A 12332-nucleotide genomic window follows, 5' to 3' on the forward strand; every position below is an offset into this window, starting at 1 on the left:
GCCCTACCAGTTATTCAAACATTGTCCGCTACTTAAGTAGCAAACGGCATTCGCCACTTAAGTAGCGGATGAATAAAAATAGTGCGCGACATGTTTAAAAAATACTCACCAGGATTCAATTTCATGACATTTTACTTATATTACTTTATATAGTTACCACTAAGTCATATCAGTTATGTTGAAATAATTTTTTAAACAACAAGTAATCAACATCATTTAAATGCATATTTTTTAAACTTAACATGTTTTATTTTTCTTTCTAAAAACAAAAAACACTTTTTTTTCCATCTACAAAATCAATTATGTTACTGCGTTTTTTAACCTTTTTTTTTATAGAAAACTCGATTTTTTTTCTTGTTTATACCACCGGATCTGTTGATTCCTAACTTAGGTGATCATCTTTCATCTATTGTTCAGGGCACTTATCAAGATCTATCGCACAATATGAATGATCCAACTTTTTTTCAAGATAGAGCTATATTAGCTCCTAAAAATTCAATTGTTGATGCAATCAATGATTATGTGTTGGATTTAATTCATTTAGAAGAAAAAACTTATTTGAGTTGTGATTCTCCATGTCACACCAACTCGAATGTTGACACACCAGATCATATTCATACCCCTGAATTCTTGAACACCATCAAATCTTCTAGAATTCCGAATCACAAACTAAGATTAAAAGTGGGAGTGTCGGTAATGTTGTTGAGAAACATTGAATAATCCTTAGGGTTATGCAATGCGGTACCCGGTTGATAAATACAAAAATGGGAACATATGTCGTTGAAGGGAGAGTGATAACTGGCAACAATATTGGTGAGAAAGTTTTTATTCCTAGATTATCATTCACTCCTTCAGATAAAAGAATATCTTTTAAGTTTAAACGTCGACAGTTTCCAATGGTTGTTTCATTTGCTATGACTATCAATAAGAGTCAGGCCAGTCACTTAAACATGTTGGTGTGTATATTCCACAGTCAATTTTTTCTCATGGCCAACTATATATTGCAGTGTCAAGAGTAACTTCAAGGAAAGACTTGAAATATTGATAACCGATGAAAAAGGGGAAGACACGGATGAAACTGAAAATGTGGTTTACAAAGAAGTTTTTCATAATGTTTAATAGTTAATTATCTATATCTATCGTTATACTGAATATTATTATTTTTATCATCACTATATTTTGAATTGTTTTTATTTTAGGGTAAATAGGGTTTTACCCCCTGCAAAATAAGTCAGTTTTGCTTTACCCCTGCAAAATATATTTTTTGGATTACCCCCTATAAAATGAAGATTCCATCATTTACCCCTGGATTGATAACATGGACGCTGACTGGACAAAATTGATGTGTAGCATGCCTACGTGGCTTTTCATTCATTTTTAATTAAAAAAAAAGTGTGCCACATAGATAAATAAGGCCACATAATATAATAAAAAAAATTTGTTAATTTAATTATATAATTTGATCCCATTAGAAAATAAAACAATTTCATAAAAAATATATATATTAACTTCCAAACCTTTGCGTCAAAAAAAAAAAAACTTCCAACCTTTTTTTTAATATAATTTTTTTCGTTGACTCTTTAAATAAAATAGCTATAAATTATAACAATAATCTACCATCTAAATCCAATAACAACAAGTAAGAAATTAAAGATTTCACTCAAACAATTCATCTTCTAAATTCTTTCCATTTTCCATAAATCTAGAAACCTCAACTAAGATACCACTAGTTAGTTCTTTCATTCTTGTTTTTCTTTTGTCTATTATGATTTTAATTTTCAATTGGCACTCCACTTTTTTGAATCTTGTTCCCAGGAAAAAAAATAACAACAAGAAGACAAATGATTTGATGCTGAGATTAATTTGAAGAAACCCAAAAACAAGAAACTCATATCGATTTTGGAATTGTTAGAGAGAAGACCTAGATCGCGAACAAAGCAAACAACTAGTGAAGAAAAAAACTCAACCCATCATCATTCACCAAACAACAGTATCATAGATCTCAATAATCACAAATCAAAACTCTGAGATACGTTTGCATTTTGTTGTTGTTCTTGTTGTTTTGTTGTTGTTCTAGTTGTTTTGTTCTTGTCGATTCGTTTAAGTTTTTGTTGTTGTTTATGGGTTTCGTTTGCGTTTTGTTCTTGTCGTTTGCCGTTGGTTTCATTTGCGTTTTCTGGGTTTGGTTGGGTTTGAGTTTGAAGATGAAAGAATGGTTTGAGGTTGAAGATGAAGCTCGTGTGTACTGTTCATCTTGTTATGTTAATTTTTTGGTTGGGTTTGGGATTGAAGATGAAGGAATGGTTTGAGATTGAAGATAAAACTTGTGTTGTTATTCATTTTGTTCTCTTTTTTTTTTTAATGTTAATTTGTTCTTTTAATTTTTTGGTTGTGTTATTGTTTTTTAAATTTTCTTAAAAAAAAATAAATATGTAAGGTTGAAATATATTTATCTACGTGGCATTAATAAAATTAATAAAAAAATAAATAAAAGCCACTTGGCATGCCACGTCAAGATTCTGATACAATCACCTGCCAGGTTGTGCAATCAGGGGGTAATCCAAAGAATCTTCACATTGTAGGGGGTAATCCAATTTTTTTTTTTTGCAGGGGGTAAGGCAAAACTGGCTTATTTTGCAGGGGGTAAAATCCTATTTACCCTTTATTTTATTTTTTTTGCAATTATTATTATATCATCACTATATTTTGAGTTGTTTTTATTTAATGTTTTTGCAATTATTATTATTATTATATATATATATATATAGGGGTTTTCTAACTTAGACCCTAGTTAGGTCTAAGTTAGCAAGGTGCACCTTTTCAATTGGACCAAAATACCCATTCTTTTTAATTAATTAACCAAAATACCCATTAATAGACGCGGATCCAGTGTCGCGCGCGTACCGAAGGACCATGGTTACAGACCGTTGATTTCCATCAGACAGCCAAGATCTGATCTCATCAAGACTGTCTGATCAATCCGACATCCCAAATCATCCTGATCCATCAGATTCCAGCGCGTGCGCCACACTGGATTACACCCTGGAGAGAGAAAAATTTGCTTTTTAAAAGTAGGACACGTGTCACACAATGGTTGGCTGGACGTGATTTTTGTTCATTTAATACTTTGAACTCAATTATTTCGTTGTAAATTAATTTTTTAATTTTTTTTTTATACCAAAATTCATAATTTTTTTCTTCTACAAATAGAGACTTGGTTCGTTTGATTTGGACACCGAAAAAAAAATGCAATTTTTCACTACATTAATCTCATTTTTTGTCTACTAAATACGTTACTTGTGTGTTGTAATTTAACACGCACCACTCAACCAACTCACTGAAACCATTATACCAGGAAAATAGTAGATAATATTATGGAACTTTTGGTATATTTTATGAAATTTTTGGATACCTGAAACTATTTTTAGTTAATTAAATGAGATAAAACGGTAATTAAAAACTAATGTTTGCTTCTGAAACCATTTTACTGGTAGAATGGTTGCACATAGTTGTATTCTGAAACCATTTTACTGGTAGAATGGTTTCAATGAGTAATTTATTAATTGTGTTTGCTTCTGAAACCATTTATCTGGTACAATGGTTTCAGAGAGTTGTAATCTGAAACCATTTTGCTGGTAGAATGGTTTCAGTAAGTTGATTATTAGTTATTTGCTTCTGAAACCATTTAGCTTGTAGAATGGTTGCACATAGTTGTACTCTGAAACTATTTTACTGGTAGAATGGTTTCAGTGAGTAATTTATTAATTGTGTTTGCTTCTGAAACCATTTAGCTGGTAGAATGGTTTCAGAGATTTGTACTCTGAAACCATTTTTCTGGTAGAATGGTTTCAGTGAGTTGATGTAAGGTAGTGAAAAATGAGATTAAGGTAGTGAAAAATTGGGTTTTTTTTTTCTGTGTCCAAATCAAACGAACCAAGTCTCTATTTGTAGAGAAAAAAAAATTATGAATTTTGGTACAAAAAAAAATAAAAAATTAATTTACAACGAAATAATTGAGTTCAAAGTATTAAATGGGAAAAAAATCACGTTCAGCCAATCAGACAGCGACACGTGTCCTGCTTTTAAAAAGTAGATTCTTCTCTCTCCAGGGTGTATTCCAGTGTGGTGCACGCGCTGGAATCTGATGGATTCGGATGATCTGGGATGTCTGATTGATCAGACAGTCTTGATGAGATCAGATCTTGGCTGTCTGATGGAAATCAACGGCCTGTAACCATGGTCCTGCAGTACGCGCGCGACACTGGATCCGCGTCCATTGATGGTAATTTGGTTAATTAATTAAAAAGAATGGGTATTTTGGTCCAACTGAAAAGGTGCACTTTGCTAATTTAGACCCAACTGAGTCTAAATTAGCAGCCCACATATATATATATATATATATATATATATAAAAGATGTTGGTGTACAAAACCGTGCAATAGCACGAATCGGTGACTAGTTTTCTTTAATTATTACGTTTTGTTTCTAAAAATTCAAACACGAGTCTTTTTGTTAAAAAGAAAACATGAGTCTTGAAATACTCATGAACTTTGAAGTGTACTTTCAAATATGTATTGGGAGTAAAAAAAAAAACTATTTAAGGGAAAGGAAGCTATTCTTTGAAATTTTATTGAATAAATTATTTGAATAGACATCTATAACTACGGGAATGTTTGATTTGCAATTATTGAACATGACAGAATAATATAAGATAAATTTTTAAGAATTGAACAATAATTTTTATTTTATAAGATTTTTTTGTGGATAAAAAAAATATTTTGATATTTTACGCAACTTATATTCATAACAACAAAAAATTAAGTTGTATACCCCAAAAAAAATATTAAGTTCAAAGTACGATCACCACAACATCTGTCGAAGCTCCGTTGTAGGTCATTATAGCTGCGGCTGTTACCGCCACTATTTTTATTTTTTTTTATTTTTTACAAAATTACTACCACTATATCTTATCCACACTTAATTATTTAATATAAATAATTTTAAACTTATAAAAATATAATTTCCAAAATATGAAAATTTGGTTTAAATTAGAACGGGAATATTTAATTGATTTTGTAGCTATAAACCAACTTAAAATTTGTTCCAAATTGAATTGTAACAAATTTTTAAAAACTAATCAATTTTTATGAAAGTTTTTTTTAACAATTGAACCAGAATATTAATGTGTTCCAGTCAAGTTGGATCCATAGATGCCTATTAATCGTTCTGAAAGTCGGTAATTTAGTATTCGACTGTGAGATCAGTAAAGTTTGGCTAAGAGGGAAGGGAGTTCTTCCGAACGATTCGTCCTAGAGGGAGTTCATTAACCACTTGAGTCTAATATCTTAGTTAAACAGAGACATGGTTAATGGTCTGATATTTCCATATAAAGCAATGAAGTCGTAATAAACATTTTAAAAATGTGATACTAAGGGTTAGGGGTGAGCATGAACCCGAGACTCGACTCGAAACCGATATAACCGATAACATATTGAAGCATTTGGTCGGGTGCGGGTCGGATCTCGGGTCAACAAAATTGCGAAAAATCGGGCATGAACGGTTGCATACGGGCGGGTGCGGGTCTCTAAAATTCTATCTCTCCATAACCGAAACCGACCGAACAACCATTAGATGCAAATTAATTTTTTTCCTTCTCTCCCTCTCAATCTCATATATTCTTCTCTTTGTTATTTTTATCCATCTTTGATATAAGATAAAAATGTTATATTTTACAAAGCTTATAATTAATAATATGGTGATGAAGAAGGTGGAAAATATTCTAATATATATATATTCTAGATCTATTTTAATTTCTACGTCTCTTCTACTTGATATTTTATTGTCTTTAGATCTACATATTGAAAGAAAGTAACTGCATCCAACCCTATTTGTTTTTTAATTTACTTCGTATATCTTTTGTTGCATTGTGTACGAGGTATTAAACTATTCAAAAATTAGGAATTTTTGGAAAATGGATGAGTTTTAGATGTAAACAAAGTTTCGATATAACCCGTAATAACCGACCCGTTCAACCCGCCACCCGTACGACCCGAACCCAAACAAACCGAAGATATAGACGGTCGGAATTGGGTCCAAATTAAATGATTGCGGTTTTTATCGATTTAGTGATTTTCAGCCCGAACCCGACCGAAACCGACCGATGCTCAGGCCTACTAAGGGTTTGTTTGTTTCAGATTTTTCACCAAAAAAATCCATTTTTTCCAAAAAACAATCCATTTTTTCCAAAAAAAAAAATCCATTTTTTTATCTTACTTATGTTTGTTTAAGATTGTTTCAAAAATAATTTTAGTAAAAAAATCAATTTTTTTCATCAAAATGAGAATCTATTTTCAATAGCTTTTATCAAAATTTATTTTTTATCACTCATCATCTTAAAAAAATGGATTTTTATGATTGTAAACAAACGAAAAATAGCTTTATATTTTCTTCAAGAAAATCTATTTTCTTGAAAATGATTTTTTTCAAAAAAAATCATTTTTTTAAATCTCAAACAAACATGCCCTAAATTAGTCCAAATCTTTTTTTTTTTTATGAATAGTCCAAAATCTATTTTATACACCCAAAATATTTCTTTAAAAAAAATACTAATAGAAAAAAATGAAAATATTAAAAAATGGAGTGGTAGCATACACTAAACAAAATGGTGCAAAATCTATGGATTTTTGTTGTCTTGATGTGTTACTCTTGATTTTTTTGAGTTTGATGTATTTTCTTGTTTTCTTCAAATTCATTGAGTCTATGTTTGGATGTGCTTTTGCATTCTTTAAACGCAAGTTAGCTCCTTCAACTCGTGTTTACATGTGCTAAAAAGGTGTTTGGATATTTAAGAAAAAAGTAATTCTAGTTCCTAAAATCAATTCTATCCGACACAACAATTTGTAAGCTTACGTTTGTGCAAATCAATTCTAGAGGCTACTGCCCACACACATGATGTATTTTTTAATACTATTGTACTAGTATGTTTTACTGAATTGTCCACTACAATCTAAAATATTCATCGTATAAATTATTAGTTAGAGAATAATTAGGTCAACTTAATATCATCATTAAGTGAAAAATGTGAAGAGATTATAAATATAGCCAAAGCTAATGACATATGATTCTTCAATATATTAAACCCATTTATAACCAAAATCAATTTATCAAGAATTCAAAATTAATTTTAAGCCATTAAGTTTGATCTAGTGATAAGGAGTTTGGGTTAAGGGTGAACGTATCCGAACAAATCCAAAAGTAAAACCGCAAACCGAACTAATCCAAACCGAAACCGCAAAAACCGCATTTAGTTAAAACCGCACGGATGATTTTTCTTCTAAACCGCGTGGTTTGGTTTGCGGTTTTCATTTTAGAAAACCAAACCAAACCGCAACACTTAACTTAACATTATCAACTAGTAGCAACCAACCTATTACCTAGTCCAACCCAAATTGAGTTCATAAAATAATAGGCTGTCAAAACATATCATTTAACGCGATCCAGAATTATATTGTCGGTATTAAAAATAAGTTCTTATGTATATGCAATTTCTGTATATGCATATTATATCATGTAAACAATAAAATAAATTAAAGTTTCCTAATGTTATTTTATAACAAGTTGACAATATCGTCATATTTTTTATATCGCGATAAACCGCACAAACCGAACCAATCCTAACCGCATTGGTTTGGTTTGGTTGGGATGACTTTTTAAAAATCAACCGAACCAAACCGAACCGCGTGCAATTTTATCTCGCGGTTATGATGACTTTTATGCTTAAAACCGAACCAAACCGCACCGCGAGCACCCCTAGTTTGGGTAGTACTCCCTCTATCCCAAAATAAATGACATATTTGACCACCAACCATTACGTTTGCCGATGCACAACTTTAATTGTTAATATCTTTAATTATTTATTATTAAAAATTATAAAAATTTGATATTTTGAAAAGAAAAATGCTAAGCAGTGCCCTCGGGGAACTAGTTAAGCATACTAATATGGAAATTTTGCCTCAAAACTTGTGCATTTAACACATTAAAAACATAAAAGCCATCTTTTGAGCATTAACTTTATCTTTTATTTTCCTATTTTAGTATGCTTTACAAGTGCCCCGGAGGCACTGTTTAGCATGATTGCATGACCCTTTTGAAAATATTCATCGAGACAAATCAAACATCTCATATGTTAATATTTACATGTATATTAATAGAAAAATAAGGTCAAACTAGGTCTAATGAATAGTACACTAAATAAAAAATAAGTAATTTATTTTAGGTGAAATATGTTGAGTTCGATCTCCTGCTCATTCTAAACAAAACAAAAATTCAAAATCAGTTCTAGCTACGGCACAACCAAAAGTATCTAATCTATAAATATAGGAGTATTAATTATTGAATTAATTAAAGGGTCTTGTTAACATGTGCCCTATGGGCACATGTTAAGATATACCAAAATAGAAATTCATCATTTAATGATATAAGAAATTTAATGCTTCAAAAGTCAAAATGCACAAATTAGCATTTAATAATTTCTATTTTTGTTTCTTTAACATGTGTCTTAAGGGCACAAGTTAACATTCTCCTTAATTAAAACATAAATCTTTATGGAGAATGTTAACTTGTGCCCTTCAGGCACATGTTAAGAACCAAAAAAAGAAATTATTAAATGCTAATTTGTGCATTTTGACTTTTGAAGCATTAAATTTCTTGTATCATTAAATGATAAATTTCTATTTTGGTATATCTTAACATGTGCCCTTAGGTCACATGTTAACAAGACCCAATCTTTATTTATACTCCATGTGATGTGAGTGTAGTGCTATCAATATCATCATCATAATTTATTTCAACTAATAGTAATTAACCATTCAACTATACCTGCGTGAAATTTATTATGGAAACGTGCGGTATTCCCATTTCCCAGTTCCATTCCGTTAGGGCTATGCTGGAATAGAATCTTTTACTAGTAAAAGGAAGGTTGAGTTCCTCACAAGCAAGTATTGTGATGATGTGGCACTCTATAAGAAAAGTTTACAATCTTTATTAAAATCTTTTCATATTTCATATAATAGAGTTACTCTAATAATAAATAATAAACAATAATAATATATTAAAAAAAAAACGAACACAATTTATTGTTGTTGAATTGAGACAAAAATGAATTGCAAGCAATGAAGGGTGGAATGATGCATCATGTTATTGTTTTAATTGCATTGCAATATATTATTAAAATATATATTGTATGTTACAGTTCCATATTAATGCAATTGAAAACAAAGAATTCTTGGAGACACTAATATTGAATATGTAAATTTAGCTAATTATCAAACACAAACTCTATATAAAGTTAACCCAAAAGCTAATTATCACCACCACCTTCTATGTTTTAACAAAATTTTAATTTATCTATCTCATGGCAAAAACTCTATGGTTTCTTTGTCTAACATCTCCATGAGAAAAGTTATGCATCTTCACCTTCCATATCTTAAAGTTACACATTATAGTGTCTTGAATTGATTTAAAAGCTATTGTGTGCAGAGGATGTATATTATGAGAATGATAAAGATATATGAGAATATGAGAATGAATAATAGTCATTAGATTAAAATGAATGGTTGAGATTAAAACACTTTTTAATGTGTCTATTACACTCAATCACAAACCTTTCAACTTCTCTCTTCGTTCCTTCGAAGAATCTTTCTCCTCCATGCGGCCGTCTCTCTCTTCCGGCGACCATCTCTCCCTCGGCGAACAACTCTCTCTCCTCTCTCGCAGTGACCTTGCATATCTTTCTATCTCCCGGAAAACACGTTGATGATTGTGAGGTTGAAGCAAAGTGAAAAGGTATGATTTTGATTCCAAGGAGTAATTGTGACAAATTGAAGAGAATAATTGATAATTCTGTGGATTTAAGGGAAGTGGAAAAGTTGGATTTTGATACCAGGAAAATGGAATTGCTGAAACGGGGATTGTGTAAATTGAGTTGGAGGTTTGGCTGAAAATGGAGCGGTGGAATTTGCATGGTGGTTGTGGTGTAATTCTCTGTTTTGGTTAGGTGTTGTTATTTTTGGAATTAGTGATTTCTTGAGTTTTATGTTGCAGGTGTTGTTATTAGGATTTCATGAATTGGGATTTTTTTAATTTTTTTTTTTAAGATGATAAATTGGGATTTTTGTTTTGTGTTTTGCAATTTGCTCTGTATATTTCCTGTTCGTTCATTTTTTAGAAGATGAGAACTGAGAAGTAATCGGCAAGTAATCGGTGACGACAACACAGTAATGGGATGGGTTTGCCATTGGAGAAGATGAGAAGCTGAAACAAGATTGGACCAAGTGTGGACAGTACACATTAATTTTTTGTGAAACATTTTAATCTAAGTCATTTATTTTAATCTAATGGCTAAAAAATCATTCTCATATTCTCATATATCTTTACCATTCTCATGTGATACATCCTCATTGTGTGCATATATATAGTTACATCATAAGTATATTGGTTTTTGTCCTTGGTAGGTGATGGTGTCTAACCTCATAGAATATCAGGTATGTCTACATGTGATTGATTAAGAAATTGATATACATATATGTGATAGTTGCCTATTAATATGTTTGTAAATTGGAATTTTTCTATTACTCTGAGTTTAGAACATCTCTAATCATTTTTTATATTTCTTTTTTAGGTTGGATATTTTTTTAAATATCAATCGGTGTTTTGTTCGATGATTAATTAAACTTTGAGTTGAATCAATTAATATGAATATGACTATTTTTTCATGTGAAGGAAGAGAACAGGATAAAACATACTTCTATTTTTGCTTACGTTGCATCCTTGTTCCTTATAAAGCCTATGAAATGACACCTCATGTAAGGATGTGTATTTAACTCTAATGGCAGTTTGTAAACCATCATTTTTTTTAATTGATATAATGTTTGTAATTAGACAACTTTTCTTTTTCATTTATTATTTTATTAGTCTAATGTTTTAGCTTATTTGTTTCTTATTTTCTTTTTCATTTATTATTTTATATAAGGTAAAAGATTTGTATAAAAAATTGTTGATTAATGGGAATATAATTAATTTTTTTATGTGAATAAGTTGAAGAGGATAAAAGAGACTTCTATTTATTGATTTTGAAGTGCCTTAAAATTTATATAGGTCGAGGGTATATTGATGTTGGAGGCATTCAATTAAAAGAGGACAATCCAAATAATTTATAAATATAAATATGTGTCTCATTTTTAAATACTATATTGTCTACAATGTGTAGGTGATCTACTTGATCTCGATCAAGAGAAATATAGAAACAAAAACAAAGTAGAAATTAAAATAAGTTTTTTTTTTGTAGTTGACACTCAAGTCATGCGGTTCTTATAATTGTAATACATGCAAGAAGTTATATTGATTCAACTTAACTTAGAGGTTGTCCAAATATATAATCTTCATGCATTTATCGTATAACACTTGCCTAAATCTGGATGGTTCAATATGAATATATATGAATTTTAATAGACGGTCCTATTTTAATCTACGCATGCCATCTTATTCTTACAACCATAAAATGAATCGATGAAAATAATTGTGCTAAAAACATGTTAGTTTAGAAATTGTGCTAAATACTTTTTCCTCCCACTTAGAATTGTACTAAAAACTTTCTAAATTAAATTAAAAAAAGACAAAAATTATTAAATAAAAATTGTTGATGCTCATTTGTCAAAATAAATTTTAGATATTATTAAAACCGTAGTTGTTAAAATATATTTACATATATTTAGAAAATATAATCACACATGTATTTAAACATATTTACACAACTAAAATTCACCAATAATTCAAAAATTATTAATTTAATTTACATAATCACCTACTTTTTGGATAAATTAAGTACATATTCTAAAAGAATGTTTACGTTACGGCTGAAAATAAAATAGTGGAATATTTATAAGAATCAGATGACATTTTTTTAAGCAAATATGAAGATGCCACATGTTAAATCTTATTCATCTATAAGACTTTCTTTACCTTAACCAAATAACTAAACATAAATTCAAATATACAAAATCTTCGTCCAAACTTATATATTGACAACAACAAATATTCAAGTTTATATAATATAATAAGAAAAATAAAATAAATGTTCAAGAAAATATTAAATAAAAGGGACAAAAACTAACAATAATTTTGAAGAGACACAAACCTCACCAAGAAAAAGAAAAACAAACCAAAAACAAAAGGACCAAGCAAAAAAAAAAAGTGAACCAAACAATAGACTAAAAAATTGGGACTAATAAAGTTGGAATAAAATTTCACTAAGCGAATAAGTGAGAATAAACTCC

At 29.9% G+C, this 12332-nt stretch overlaps 1 pseudogene; it reads left to right on the forward strand.

The window, feature by feature from the left end:
- Positions 1–360: 360 nt before the first annotated feature.
- LOC123889205 lies at positions 361–1119 on the forward strand (annotated as a pseudogene).
- The last annotated feature ends 11213 nt before the right edge of the window (positions 1120–12332 follow it).

Source organism: Trifolium pratense, linkage group LG6 (genome assembly GCF_020283565.1).
Source record: "Trifolium pratense cultivar HEN17-A07 linkage group LG6, ARS_RC_1.1, whole genome shotgun sequence".
Classification (NCBI taxonomy): Eukaryota; Viridiplantae; Streptophyta; class Magnoliopsida; order Fabales; family Fabaceae; genus Trifolium; species Trifolium pratense.